This window comes from Telmatherina bonti (assembly GCF_933228915.1).
Source record: "Telmatherina bonti genome assembly, chromosome: 15".
Taxonomy (NCBI): Eukaryota; Metazoa; Chordata; class Actinopteri; order Atheriniformes; family Telmatherinidae; genus Telmatherina; species Telmatherina bonti.
Genome location: NC_136613.1, coordinates 17,560,462 through 17,571,134, shown reverse-complemented (window position 1 = coordinate 17,571,134; position 10,673 = coordinate 17,560,462).

The following is a 10,673-nucleotide window of genomic DNA, read 5'->3' as shown; positions in this document are numbered from 1 at the left end:
GTAACACTGCAATAGTATTGCATAACCGTTGTTGTTGTCAAGATGTTGTCTGAAGAAGTAACATTTCACATGAACTCGGTTATGTACGTTAAAGTCAGTGTCAAGTTAAAGCAAGTCTTTCTTTTACTCCCATGTTTTGTAGCTGTGTTTTGAGAAAATTATATCCCTTTTATTATGTTTGATCATTGTGCCATTTAAAAGCTTAAACAATGTCCTGTTAAATTAGTCAGAACATAAAGATAAACTTGAGCTGCAAGCTTTAAGACAAAAAAAAAGAAAAGAAAAATAGGCACTTCTAAGGTTTGTTATTTGTGTTGACTACGTTGTAATTGAAGAATAAACCAACAGTTTGAATAAAACATCTAAACCTGTCAAGGATTTATACAAATTTTTCTTTCAAATTTAAAACATGTTTGAGTTTAAACAGTGTGGCACATGGTGCTGTCATCATGAGCTGATGGTTATGTGAATTGTCTGGAAACTACTGCATACATGGCAAGTATGTTTTGTACCAAGTTTCTCATCCGTCTACATGATGACGGCAACTGCAGGATTTATAGTCGTGTTTTATGTTCGTGTCTGTTGATGTATACCAGTATAAATTACACTGCTGATGTTAATGATTTGAGGAAAGATCCAACTCAATTTCTGCAGCATTTAATGTGACAAAAATTGGCCTCAGTTACTCTGAAAGGGAAAAAAAACTGTCTTTTTACATGTGGCTGCCAAACCGAACTGGGAAATGAGTCCAATGGCTGTGGACCGGTAAACAAGTCAATCGTCGCCATCTTTTGTGGATAACTGAGAACTTTACAGAAGAACAAGCATGAGCCTGATCAGTCTGATAGAAGTCCTTCATTTAAAGGAGTTATGGAGTTGTCTGAGCTGCATACTAAGCTTCAATCAGTTGAAGTTGGCATTTATTTTAAATATAAAGAAATGATAAATAAAAAGAGCAAAACATTAACCATAAGATGCACAGCTACATATTCAAAAAGGAGTGAGAAGTAAAAGAAAGCTACACTTTACATATAAATACATATACCTATAAACATACATATACTCTAATCTACACACATAAGCATGTACACATTTATAAACTCACCAACATCCCCATACATACAGTATGCACACACAGAAAAGTGAAAGTAACCAGTATGAAAGAAGGAAGTAAAACAAAACCCATATCCTTATAACACTGCAACCTATCAACTCCTGCTTCCCTGTACCTCTTGAATCTTTTTTTTTTTTAACCTCAATTTAAGTAGTTTCATGCTTAGATGTTTCTTCAGCAGCATTGTAATCCCATCACACCGACGGAAACACAAAAACCTTTCCTGTTGTACATATTAATTTAATATTAAAGTTAATTTTCCCCTTAATTATAACCTCCCTTATGAATAGTGAATAATTTCTGTATATTTACTGATCATAGATTATTTTTTAGTTTTAAACATTATTTGAGCAGTTTGATATCCCACAATGCTGCTATGTTAATATTAGTATGAAAGAATAGTAAGTCTGTGTGTTCCAGATAGTTAGCATTATGAATGATCCGTACTGCCTATTTTTTAGACAGCAATCAGTGATTGTAGTTATGTTTTGTAGCTGTTGTCCCAAACCTCAGCACAGTATTGGTATCTATGGTGAGTGTGGAGTGATTTCTGATCCAGAGCCTTCTTTGTTTTCATTATTGCAATACTTCCTGAAACTTTAGTTTGTACACATTTTACATGTGATTTCCAATAAAGTCTATCATTTTTAGTTACCCTTAAAAATCCTATTTTCATAACATCTTTCTATTTCAACTCAATCGGCTTTTTATTATTACCTGTGTATTTGTTGCATAAATTACCAAATAGCATTATTTTAGCCTTTTTCAAGTTTCCTGCATCCAGCATCTCTTAAGTTTTCCCAACATACTTGTAAGCAATAAACACTAAAGAAGATTGCTGAGTGATGTATTGTGGAAAGAAAAACCCACCACTCCACTGGATTTCTTCAAAAGCCCCAGATGACCTGGCTGGCACAGGATACTACAGGTACATCTCAGAACATTACAATATTATGAAAAAGTTTAATATTTTTTGTCACTAATTTCAGAATGGAAACTTATATATTTTATAGATTCATTATACATAGAATGAAACATTTCAAACATTCAGTCCTTGAAATTTTCATAATTGTGGCTTATAGATAATAAAAACCCAAAATGCAGTGTCTCAGAAAATTAGAATATTGTGAAAAACTTAAATCTTTGAAAGTCATTGTGTCACACCCTACCAAACCAGAGTCAACAACAGAAGCATCTCACCTGGGCTAAGCAGAAAAAGGACTGGACTGTTTCTCAGATGAAAGTAAATTTTGCATTTCATTTGGAAATCAAGGTCCCAGAATCTGGAGGAAGAGTGGAGAGACACAGAATCCATGCTGCTTGAAGTCCAGTGTCAAGTTTCCACAGTCAGTGATGATTTTGGAGCCATGTCATCTGCTGGTGTTGGTCCACTGTGTTTTCTGAAGTCAACACAACCATCTAACAGGAAATGTTAGAGCACTTCATGCTTCCTTCTGCTGACAAGCTTTATGTAGGTGCAGATTTTTTTTTCCCAGCAGGACTTGGCACCCTCTCCCTGAGCCGTCACCTTATTGTGGTGGAGGGGTTTGTGCGTCCCGAAGATCCTAGCAGCTATGTTGTCGGGGGCTTTATGCCCCTGGTAGGGTCACCCATGGCAAACAGGTGTCTAGGGGAGGGACCATGGCTCATAGACCCCTATGACGATGACAAACCTGGGCATAAATGTTCCCTTGCCCGGACGCGGGTTACCGGGACCCCCCTCTGGAGCCAGGCCTGGAGGCGGGGTACGAGAGCGAGCGTCTGGTGGCCGGGCCTTCGCCCATGGGGCCCGGTCGGGCTCAGCCCGAAAGGGTTACATGGGCCCCACCTCCCGTGGGCTCACCATCTGCGGGAGGAGCCGTAGGGGTCGGGTGCAATGTGAGCTGGGCGGCAGCAAGGGGCGGGGACCCTGGCGGTCCGATCCCCGGCTGCAGAAGCTGGCTCTAGGGACGTGGAACGTCACCTCTCTGGTGGGGAAGGAGCCTGAGCTTGTGCGCGAGGTTATATCAACTAGATATAGTTGGACTCACCTCGACGCATGGCTTGGGCTCTGGAACCAGTACCCTCGAGAGGGGCTGGACTTTCTTCCACTCTGGAGTTGCTCATGGTGAGAGGCGCCGAGCAGGTGTGGGTTTTTTCTCATCAGCCCCCAGCTTGGTGCCTGCACGTTGGGGTTTACCCCGGTGGATGAAAGGGTAGTTTCCCTCCGCCTCCGGGTGGGGGGACGGGTCCTGACTGTTGTCTGTGCTTATGCGCCGAACAGCAGTTCAGAGTACCCACCCTTTCTGGGGTCCTTGGAGGGAGTGCTGGAGGGTGCTCCTTCTGGGGACTCCATTGTTCTGCTGGGGGACTTCAATGCTCACGTGGGCAATGACAGTGAGACCTGGAGGGGAGTGATTGGGAGGCATGGTCCCCCCCCTCTGAACCCAAATGGTGTTTTGTTATTGGACTTCTGTGCTCGTCATGGATTGTCTATAACGAACATCATGTTCCAGCATAAGAGTGTCCATATGTACACCTGGCATCAGGATTCCCTGGGCCGCAGTTCAATGATCGACTTTGTAGTCGTATCGTCGGACCTGCGGCCACATGCCTTGGACACTCGGGTGAAGAGGGGGGCGGAGCTGTCAACTGATCACCACCTGGTGGTGAGTTGGCTCAGATGGTGGGGGAGGAAGCCGGTCAGAGCTGGCAGGCCCAAACGTGTTGTGAGGGTCTGCTGGGAACGTCTGGCTGAGTCCCCTGTCAGAGCGAGCTTCAACTCCCACCTTCAGCAGAGCTTCGAACATGTCCCGGGTGAGGCGGGGGACATTGAGTCCGAATGGGCTGTGTTCCGTGCCTCTATTGCTGAGGCGGCCAGCCGGAGCTGTGGCTGCAAGGTCGTTGGTGCCTGTCGGGGCGGTAATCCCAGGACTCGTTGGTGGACACCAGCAGTGAGGGAGGCTGTCAAGCTGAAGAAGGAGTCCTATCGGGCCTTCTTGGCCTGTGGGACTCTGGAGGCAGCTGATGGGTACCGACGGGCTAAGCGGCATGCGGCTTCGGCCGTTGCCGAGGCAAAAACTCGGGCATGGGAGGAGTTCGGCGAGGCCATGGAGAAAGACTTCCGGACGGCTTCGAGGAGATTCTGGTCCACCATCCGGCGGCTCAGGGGGGGGAAGCAGTGCTCCATCAATACTGTGTACAGTGGAGATGGGGAGCTGCTGACCTCAACTCGGGATGTTGTGGGTCGGTGGAGGGAATACTACAAGACCTCCTCAATCCTACCAACACGGCTTCCCATGAGGGAGCAGAGCTGGTGGACTCAGGGGTGGACTCTCCTATCTCTGGGGCTGAAGTCGCTGAGGTGGTCAAAAAGCTCCTTGGCGGCAAGGCCCCGGGGGTGGATGAGATCCGCCCGGAGTTCCTTAAGGCTCTGGATGCTGTGGGGCTGTCCTGGCTGACACGCCTCTGCAGCATCGCGTGGACATCGGGGGCAGTACCGCTGGATTGGCAGACTGGGGTGGTGGTCCCCCTTTTTAAGAAGGGGGACCGGAGGGTGTGTTCCAATTACAGGGGAATCACACTCCTCAGCCTCCCTGGTAAGGTCTATTCAGGGGTCCTGGAGAGGAGGGTCCGCCGGATAGTCGAATCCCGGATTGAGGAGGAGCAGTGTGGTTTTCGTCCTGGTCGCGGAACAGTGGACCAGCTCTATACCCTCTCTGGGGTCCTGGAGGGGGCATGGGAGTTTGCCCAACCAGTCTACATGTGCTTTGTGGACCTGGAGAAGGCATTCGACCGTGTCCCCCGGGGGCTCCTGTTGGGGGTACTCCGGGAGTATGGGGTACCGGACCCCCTTGTACGAGCTGTCCAGTCCCTGTACGACAAGTGTCAGAGCTTGGTCCGCATTGCCGGTAGTAAGTCGGATTCGTTTCCGGTGAGGGTTGCACTCCGCCAAGGCTGCCCTTTATCACCGATTCTGTTCATAACTTATATGGACAGAATTTCTAGGCGCAGCCGAGGGGTTGAGGGGATCCGACTTGGTGGCCTCAGGATTGGGTCCCTGCTTTTTGCGGATGACGTGGTCCTGTTGGCTTCATCTGGTCGTGATCTCCAGCTCTCGCTTGAGCGATTCGCGGCCGAGTGTGAAGCGGCTGGGATGAGAATCAGCACCTCAAAATCTGAGACCATGGTCCTCAGCCGGAATAGGGTGGATTGCCCTCTCCGGGTCGGGAGTCAGGTCCTGCCTCAAGTGGAGGAGTTTAAATATCTCGGGGTCTTGTTCACGAGTGAGGGAAGGATGGAGCGTGAGATCGACAGACGGATCAGTGCGGCGTCTGCAGTAATGCGGGCTCTGCGCCGGTCTGTCGTGGTGAAGAAGGAGCTGAGCCAGAAGGCGAAGCTCTCGATTTATCAGTCGATCTACGTTCCTACCCTCACCTATGGTCATGAGCTGTGGGTCGTGACCGAAAGAACGAGATCTTGTATACAGGCGGGTGAAATGAGTTTCCTCCGCAGGGTGGCCGGGCTCTCCCTTAGAGATAGGGTGAGGAGCTCGGTCATCCGGGAGGGGCTCAGAGTAGAGCCGCTGCTCCTTCGCATCGAGAGGAACCAGTTGAGGTGGCTCGGGCATCTGGTCAGGATGCCTCCTGGACGCCTCCCTGGTGAGGTGTTCCAGGCACATCCCTCTGGGAGGAGACCCCGGGGAAGACCCAGGACACGCTGGAGGGATTACATCTCTCGGCTGGCCTGGGAACGCCTCGGGATCCCCCCCGCAGAGTTGGCAAATGTGGCTGGGGAGAGGGAAGTCTGGGCTTCCCTGCTTAGGCTGCTGCCCCCGCGACCCGACCCCGGATAAGCGGCAGAAGATGGATGGATGGATGGATGGATGGACTTGGCACCTGCCCAGACTGCCAAAGGTACCAAAAGCTGCTTCAGTGACCATGGTATTACTGTGCTTGATTGGCCAACAAAGTCACCTGATCTGAACCCCATAGAGAATCTGGGGGGTATTGTCAATAGGAAGATGAAAGACACCAGACCCAACAATGTAGATGACCTGAAGGCTATCAAAGCAACCTGGACTTCCATTACACCTGAGCAGTGCCACATGATGATCGCTTCCATTGCCACGCCGCATTGATGCAGTAATTCATGCAAAAGGAGGCCCAACCAAGTACTGACTATCGGGGAATGAACATACTTTTCAGAATCCTGACATTTCTGTTTAATATATCCTTTTTATCTTTGATCTAATGTAATATTCTAATTTTCTGAGACACTGCATTTTTGGTTTTCATTATCTATAAGCCACAATCATCAAAGTTTCAAGAAATAGATGTTTGAAATGTTTTACTCTATGTGTAATGAATCTATATAATATATGGATTTTCCATTCTGAAAAGACTGACAAAAAATATTGAACTTTTTCATAATATTCTAATTTTCTGAGATGTTCCTGTAATGGAAAGCCTCACATAGGATTTCCTAATCTTGAATTAATGATGACAAGATCTGATGGAAGCAAATATTTAGTTTCTGTAAAACTCCAAGCTGGACCATACACTCTCAAAAATAGAGGTACAAGATAAGGACATTTCTGTACCTATAGGTACGTTTTAAAAAAATGTTCTCTGAAAAGTACAATACTGGTCTTTAAGAGACCAGAAACACATCTTCAGAGTATGAAAAAGGGTTCAAAGTGACAAAGTACAAATTTGTACCATTTTAACCATATGGGTACCTGCAGCATTGAAAAATGTTTGTCATGACAAAAACTAGTGTAAGCAGCAGTGCTATTGTGCTATATAGTGATTTTAATTTTAAAAAAAATGTAAAAGTCACCTCAAAAGAAATGTATTGTTAATACCGGTTTAGACCCACAAAGGTGGAGAAAAAAAAAACTATTGCAGCTGTAATGTTACAAACTAGAGCAGAGTTGAGTGATGACAGTAGTACTACTAAACAGTCATTTACTACACCAGACAATGAAGGTCAGATGCTGCAAACTAAGTGAATGGCTGGTCAGTATTTTGAGTTTTTGAAGATTATTTCTAGATTAATGATAAGATAATATTGCTAAGTGGCATGGACCAGGCCTAATGCTGTGGAAAACATAAAAAATCATAACTTGATAAGGTGAGGTTGAACTTGATAAGGTACAAAAATAGACCAGAACTCAAGGGTATCGAAATGTCTTTCAAAAGAGTACACCCCCTGCGACAAGCATTTGTACCTTTTTAGATACAAGCTGGTACCTCTATTTTTGAGTGTGTAGAGATCGCCTCAAAACCAGTTAATCAGCCAAACATGGTACTTGGCAGCATCAGTCTGAGGATGTGTAACTGGGACTATATGAGCTGTGTCAAAATAGAAAGTTAGATGGATGAAGAAAAATAGATCAATCATAACTGAGCCTAACTCAGCCTATAGACTCAAGAGAAACTTTCCATTTCATTTCAACAACATGACAACGAGCTAAAGCAAAATAAAACAAAGGAGTAACTTCAATAAAGTGTGCAAGTCTTGAACTGACCCAGCTAGATTTTGGACCTGAGCGCAGTAGAGTTCCCATAAAGATTTAAAAGTCTTTGTTGCTGATTCTTTATAGTTAAGAGAGTTGATCTTCAGCATTAAACTTAAACTAAACAGGGCGCTGAGCTTGAAAGGTCATTCAAAGGGAGACTTGAAGCTGTGATTCCTGTCTTCTTTACAAGAGCCCATCTGCCTTTAAATAGGATAATTTAGCATTTATGTAGGTTTATTAACAGTTAATTAACCCTTCAACTTGTTTTTGGTTTACCATTGTGAAGAATGTGTGTACTGATGAGAAATAAATGAAGATGAGACCACTTTAAGGGGAGTGAAAGAAAGCCTAAAAACAACTGACATCAAAATTCTTTCAGGAAAATTTGCAATTCCAGTGCTGACAGAAAGTTTGATGTCACTTAAACGATTTTTTAAATTAATATAAGGTAATGGCAGGTAGAACCGATTTCATTCAAACCCGATATAAAGATCTGGACTTCTTTTTCATGTCAAAAGTTTGTGTTGTGTATGAAAAACATATTGTGCTTCATAAAAATCTTTAGAAAATATAATCTTAAATTTTAAGCAGACCTACATTATCTTACATAAGTCTACAAGAACCCCCAAAAATGTACGGGTCATTTTAACATATTTCATATCCTTATATTTATATACTACATATTAGATTATATTTATATATATTATTATAGTAAAATACTCACCACTGTGATGGACTGGCGACCTTTCCAAGGTGTACCCTGCCTCTCGCCCCGTGATTGCTGGGATAGGCTCCAGCTTCCCCCTGACCCTTCATTAGACTAAACGGTGAAGAAAATGAATTAATTAATGACAAATAACCCACCAGCATTATGTTGTTTATAGTACATATAGTGTAATTTCCTTTCTGTCTTACAATAGTTCCCAGTACATTACTTGTACATTAAGGTGACAAGATGAGCTGGTTTTGCCTTAATAGTGTGTAATCTCACTAATTACAGTCAAAGTCAGTGCCATAATTAAAATGACTTACATTTATCCATCCATCCATCCATTCATCTACAGTCGCTTATCCGGGGTTGGGTCACGGGGCAGCAGCCTAAGCAGGGAAGCCCAGACTTCCCTCTCCCCAGCCACATTTGCCAACTCTGCGGGGGGGATCCCGAGGCGTTCCCAGGCCAGCCGAGAGATGTAATCCCTCCAGCGTGTCCTGGGTCTTCCCCGGGGTCTCCTCCCAGAGGGATGTGCCTGGAACACCTCACCAGGGAGGCGTCCAGGAGGCATCCTAACCAGATGCCTGAGCCACTTCAACTGGCCCTTCTCGATGCAGAAGAGCAGCGGCTCTACTCTGAGCCCCTCCCGGATGACCGAGCTCCTCACCCTATCTCTAAGAGAGAGCCCGGCCACCCTGCGGAGGAAACTCATTTCACCCGCCTGTATACGAGATCTCGTTCTTTCGGTCACGACCCACAGCTCATAGTAGTAACGTAGATCGACTGGTCGAGAGCTCTGCCTTCTGGCTCAGCTCCTTCTTCACCACAACAGACCGGCGCAGAGTCCGCATTACTGCAGACGCCGCACCGATTCGTCTGTCGATCTCACGCTCAATCCTTCCCTCACTCGTGAACAAGACCCCGAGATATTTAAACTCCTCCACTTGAAGCAAGGCCTGACTCCTGACCCGGAGAGGGCAATCCACCCTATTCTGGCAGAGGACCATGGTCTCAGATTTGGAGGCGCTGATTCTCATCCGGGCCGCTTCACACTCGGCCGCGAATCATTCAAGTGAGAGCTGGAGATCATGACCAGATGAAGCCAACAGGACCACATCATCTGCAAAAAAGCAGGGACCCAATCCTGAAGCTACCAAGCCGGATCCCCTCAACACCTCGGCTGCGCCTAGAAATTCTGTCCATATAAGTTATGAACAGAATCGGCGATAAAGGGCAGCCTTGGCAGAGTCCAACCCTCACCTGAAACGAATCCGACTTACTTCCGGCAATCAAGACCAAGCTCTGACACCTGTCGTACAGGGACCGGACAGCTCATACAAAGGGGTCCGGTACTCCTGGAGTACCCCCCACAGGAGCCCCCGGGGGACACGGGATCCACAAAGCACATGTAGACTGGTTGGGCGAACTCTCATGCATTCTCCAGGACCCCAAAGAGGGTATAGAGCTGGTCCACTGTTCCACGACCAGGACGAAAACCACACTGCTCCTCCTTAATCCGAGATTTAACTATCCTGCGGACCCTCCTCTCCAGGACCCCTGAATAGACCATACCAGGGAGGCTGAGGAGTGTGTTTCCGATGCTGCAGAGGCATGTCAGCCAGGACAGCCCCAAAGCATCCAGAGCCTTAAGGAACACTGGGCGGATCTCTTCCACCCCCGGGGCCTCGCCGCCAAGGAGGCAAGAAAAAGACTTACATTTATGAAAAGAAAAAAAAACAGTGTTTGGGTCTTGCTTTGGGCCATTATAGAAAAAGTTAATTCTCCCTCAAATTGAGTTTGTTCTGCAGTTAATCTTCTCGGCCATGTCGTCAGGATCAGAGCATCGCCTTGCAAAGACTGATCTGTATAGAAATGAGGACTATTATCAGTTTCAACAGAAAATAAATTGGTATGTATTTTTTGGACGAAGCAGTCAAAATATTTGCCACAGGGAACTGATACATAAGTGGATCATCTACTTTCTAAAATGAATGTTTAGAAACTTAACTGCGGTTCATCGCCGTTATCTATGAACACACTTTTAACAATCAATCGAATATGTCTAAATATTTGGGGGGGTTTTTGTATTTAATTCTTTCTAATGTAACTGTGACAACATTTTCTATGATGTAGAATTTTTATGTCCTCTAGAATATAATGACAAGTTGATGTTTGATGAATATTGCTCTAAAATAATAAGTTATTAAACTAAACATAATTGTAAGTAAATAATAAATAAATTTACAGCCATATTTTATCTTGCTTAAATAATAGCTGTGGCGTCAAGTTCGATTCTAAATAATCCTTAGTATAAAATATAGAAACACCATTTTTGGAATAGGCCC